Source organism: Sinocyclocheilus anshuiensis, unplaced genomic scaffold (genome assembly GCF_001515605.1).
Source record: "Sinocyclocheilus anshuiensis isolate Anshui unplaced genomic scaffold, SAMN03320099.WGS_v1.1 scaffold430, whole genome shotgun sequence".
Taxonomy (NCBI): domain Eukaryota; kingdom Metazoa; phylum Chordata; class Actinopteri; order Cypriniformes; family Cyprinidae; genus Sinocyclocheilus; species Sinocyclocheilus anshuiensis.
In genome coordinates this window covers 511388-516593 of record NW_015547641.1, presented here as the reverse complement: position 1 = coordinate 516593, position 5206 = coordinate 511388, and the positions used below count along the sequence as shown (strand labels likewise).

The window sequence follows — 5206 nt, the reverse complement described above, 5'->3', positions numbered from 1 at the left end:
GGATGCCTCGGGGGTGAGTAAAACACAGCCTAATTTTCATTTTTGGGTGAACTAACCCTTTAATAAAACAATGTGAAAAGTACATGACAGAAACAATGGGAGGAAGAAAGAACAGGAAGATGGCTTTATAACATTCAAAGAAATGCTGGTAAAGGTAGAGTAACTAGGAGAAATAGAAAAGAAGATTCAATTATTTCTAGACTTGGATTTGAGCATATATTTAGTAGGCTACCTTTAAAAAAAATGGGGAAACATGAGACAGGAAAATGCAAACATTTTGTTCAAAAACTGTATCTTTATTACCAAAAAATATATAAATAAATAAAATCTTCAGTAGATGATTAACAAAATAATCGTTACTGACAGTCCTAGTTAAAACATTAGAAAATTTGCATTTGCATTTTGCATTGTTTTGCATTTGATTAAAATATAATTTTCCTGTCATATATGTTGTGGTTGATTTCTGAAAATAATAAGCTATTCATATACTTTATGGTCACCTTCTCCTGAAAACAATATCGCGTATCGTCTGATGTTGTGAGCTAGTGTATTCACTCATTGTATGGTCAGCTGTGTTAATTAAAATTCTTACCAATAATTTATATACCTAAGACATCTAGGTGATAGATACATCATGCAGATGCGCTGGGACACATCATCAGTGATGTATCCTGGGGTCATTGGGTGTTTCGGGTCTTTCAACATCAGACACCCTCGCCCAGGCGACCCAACAGGGGTTGATCAGACCCCGGCCTGTGTCCCAGCAGCAATTGCCCACGGTTCTGCCCTCTTAATCCAAAGCCTGGCTCTCTCTGCAGCTTCAGTCGCAAATCTAATCGCCTTTCTTTTTGCCTCCCCAGTGATACCTAGAAGCCTGAATGCTTTGCAGAGTGATCGCCCTGCAAAACCCCTGCAGCCCACCTCCAGAGGCTCACAACGAGTTTGCCAGCCCTGCCTCCTGCACTCTTCAACTAGCTCTTGGTATTTAGCACGCTTCCTCTCATTGGCCTCGTCCATACGCTCTTCCCAAGGCACAGTTAGTTCCCTTAAAGGAATCTGAAACAATGATCATGTCTGGACGAAGCTGTGTGGATGTTATTTTGGTAGGGATCTTCAGTCGTTTATCAAGATCCACTTCCAGTTGCCAGTCAGTAGCAGTTGCGAGGAGACTGATCTTTACTCTCGGCTGTGGGTGGGCCTTCTCTCCAGCTCTGAGGAACTTGATGGTCTTTGGCTTATGGTGGAGGCCCTTAATGGCCTTGATGGCTGTGGCAATGCTCTCAGCAACTGCTTTAAGCACCTGGTCATGGCGCCAGCGATAGCGCCCTTCTCCAAGGGATTTTGGGCAGCTGCTAAGGAGATGTTCTAGTGATCCCCTTCCTGAACAGAGGGGGCAGGATGGTGTCTCACTTTTACCCCAGATGTGGAGGTTTGCTGGACTTGGTAAGACATTGTAAACAGTTTGGACTAAGAACCTGATTCGATGGAAATCTTTCCAGATGTCAGCCCAAGTGATCTTACGTTGCTGAACGTTATCCCATTTAGTCCATGCTCCTTGCTGCCCCATTCCCACCATCCTGCCAGCCCTTACCTCCTCCACGCCTGCCCGCACTTCCCCTTGAACAAGATGTTGACGTTCTTTACCTTGAGCATTGTCAACTCTCATAACCGGGAAGTAGCCAAAGCCTGCACGCCCTGTTGCTATGGGCCCCACCAATGCCTTGTGCCTCAGTCGTGACTCTGCCACTTCCAATGATTTTTCTGCACTCCATTTCCTGCCTGTTCGCACCTGTATGCCAGCTGCTGCCACCTTTGGATCCCTGGACTCTCTATACTGCCATACTTCCTGTGTTCTTGCCACCATAAACTCTTCAATAAGGCTGATAATCGGGAGTTGCAGGACGTTACTGGTGCCGTACAAAGCAGCACTGCTCAGACTGCGAGGTAGACCAAGCCACCTTCGCAGATAACTGCTGATCTTTCTCTCCAGGGCCTCAATAGTTGTTATGGGCACCTCGTACACCAGCAAGGGCCACAGGATCCTGGGCAGGATAGAATGCTGGTAAATCCATGCCTTAAACCTTCCTGGAAGACCTGATTTGTCCACCTTACTAAGCCAAGTCTCCAGCTCTTTACTAGCTTTCTGGATGGAGACAGAGTCTTTGAGGCTAAAGTCAAAGAGCTTACAGAGGCTCTTGACTGGCTGCTCAGTAATGGATGGAATAGTGGCTCCGTTCAGTGAAAAACTGAACTTATCCACTACTCTCCCCCTCTTTAGCACCAGTGACCTTGATTTTGCTGGCTTAAAGCTCATCCTTGCCCAGTTAATGAGTTTTTCTAGCCCTTGAAGAATCCACCTACTGCCCGGGACAGATGTAGTTTTGACAGTCAGGTCATCCATAAAGGCTCTTATGGGGGGCTGTCGCACTCCAGTTTTCATCACAGGGCCTCTGCACTCCACCTCTGCTGACTTGACAATCATGTTCATGGCGAGGGCAAAGAGAATGACTGAGATGGTACAACCTGTAATTATGCCTTTCTCTAGTCGATGCCAGTCTGATGTACCTGATCCAGCAGTGACTCTTAGACTGAAGTTGCTTGAATAGTCCAGGATAAGGTCCATAATTTTGCTGGGAACATGATGTCGTTGGAGGGCAAGCACAATGAGATTGTGAGGTATGGATCCATATGCATTCGCAAGGTCCAACCATAATACAGTAAGGTCTCCTTTTCCTTCTCGAGCCTCCCTGATGAGTTGTGTAAGGACTCCCGTGTTTTCCAAACAGCCCGGCACTCCTGGAATTCCACCCTTTTGCACAGAAGTATCAATATAGTTGTTCTTCAGGAGGAATTCAGTTATTCGTCGTGACAGGACGCTGAAGAAAATCTTGCCTTCGACGCTTAGCAGTGAGATAACTCTGAACTGACTGATGTTTATTGAATTCTTCCTTGGGGATCCATACGCCTTCTGCATATCTCCACTGCTTGGCGATTCTTCCCCTGCGCCAGATCACCCTAAGACTCTTCCACAGGTGCCGAAGGAGTTGCGTGCAGCGCTTGTACACAATGTATGGGACACCGCTAGGCCCTGGAATGGAGGCTGATCTGGCTTTTCTTACCACCTCCTGAACCTCTATCCAGCTGGGCTCTCTAATAACAAAGTTAAAGCTCAGAATTACATTCCAGAATATTATGTTTATAGATTATAATTAGGCCTAATTAATTTATGTGTTCATCTTTAAAGTTGTTGTTAATAACTGTGAAAATGGCATGGTGTATAATTTGCACATAGTTCTTAATCTCCAGGAGAAAGTGAGTGAATATATATATTTTTTAATTATTATGTTTGTAAACAGCACAGAGATGACATTAATGACATAGGCTACAACTTTGTATATGATACACAATTTGTATCAAGGATATATTCAATGTCATAAGAACACAGGACAGTACAAGAAAAAAGTTAACAATGATAAGAAAGATAAAGGAAAGAAAAGAAAAGCTAGAAAAAAAAACATGAGGGTAATAATATTTTATTTTGGTGCTACGTACTTCTCAACGACCTTAGTGTCACGTGTCTATGGTGTGACGTACTTCTCAACGACGTTAGTGTCACGTGTCTATGGTGTGACGTTCTTCTTGACGACGTTAGTGTCACGTGTCTGTGGTGCGACGTACTTTTTGACGACGTTGTTGTCACGCGTCTGTGGTGGTGACGTACCCCTTCTCACGTAAAAGTACACGACTGTCGCCTTCGGTAGGTTATCCAAGGTATGATCGACTCGCTATACATTCAGAGACAGAGGCTGTGTGTGCGAACTTCTTTCAAATTAGAATCTGTTGGGGAGATAAAATGTGCAAGGTAACGTTCATGTACTAATAAAAACATCTAAGAATGTATATTTTATTCTCCAGTACTGAAAGCAGAACCGATAAGGGAGCTCTTGATATGTGTTGTGACACAGCTCTTGCAAATTAAAGTTACCTTTTTTGTTTGGTGTCTGTCATTTCGAAGCCTAAGTAATCTCATATTACATACGTTTTTCTTTATTATTAATTTGCCTAACTATCGATCTGACCCTGTAGATGCCATAATCACACACTCTCTCTCCCGCTTTGGTGGTTGTTTTTTTTTTTTTTTAATGGTGGGCATTACGCAGTTGACTAGAGCAGTGCTGGGTTGTTTTTTTTTTTTTAAATGGGTGGGCATTACGCAGTTGACTAGAGCAGTGCTGATTGGGGAGAACGGAGGTGCGCACACTCTATTGGTTAGTAAGGCTGCCACTCAAGGCTGGCAGTCATGCTTATGCTCTGGAACAGAGTAATATCGCGTCCACATTGCAGGCTTTGCGATTAGCAAACCGCAACGTCTCAAATTGCGATTGCGATGCGATTTCGATTAATCGCACAGCCCTAGTCTCTATGTGCTGAGAATGAACTGATTTCTGTGAAGTGAGGCAGCTAGTAGATGGTCGGTTTAGCCAGTCTGTCTGCTTCCTGGCCTGGGACCTAGTTAGTCAATTACAAACTCTAAGACGTATGTGCCATATTTCTAGAGAGAAGAGCGGCACCACCCCAGGAGGGATGAAGACCATCTCTTTTCAACAGGTTAGGTCTGCCCCAAAAACTCATCCAATTGTCTATGAAACCTATGTTATTTTGCAGGCACCACTTAGACATTCAGTCATTGAGTGACGACAGTCTGCTATGTATCTCATCACCACGGTAAGCAGGGAGGAGACCAGAGCATATTACAGTGTTTGACATCGTACTTGCAAGTTCACACACCTCTTTAATGTTATTTTTAGTTCAGAACAGAAGACCGGTGTTTTGAGCCGCGACTATGCCGCCTCACAGTCACCCAATCGCCCTGCTGCGGAGGCTCTGTTACCGGAACCGAACAATGTACAGGACTCCCTGAGCTAGTCACATCCAAAGCCGTATCTAGAGCCCTCACATTCTTACTGTCCTCAATTAAAGTTTGGATGCGTGTCTCTAATTCTGACATCTTCTCTGTCAGCCTAACTATTTCCCTGCATTTATTACATGTGAATCCCTCGTCGCCGCCAGGGAGAGCTAAACTATACAAAAACCAGCATATGCTGGTTAGGTATGTTTTGAAGCTGGGATGCTGGGGTTGAGCTGGTTTAAACTGGTCATTTGCTGGTTTATGCTGGTTCTTTGCTGGTTTATGCTGGTCCTTTGC

At 44.3% G+C, this 5206-nt stretch overlaps 1 pseudogene; it reads right to left on the bottom strand.

Moving 5' to 3' along the window:
* Positions 1-642: 642 nt before the first annotated feature.
* LOC107701861 (uncharacterized) lies at positions 643-4008 on the bottom strand (annotated as a pseudogene).
* Positions 4009-5206: the final 1198 nt, after the last annotated feature.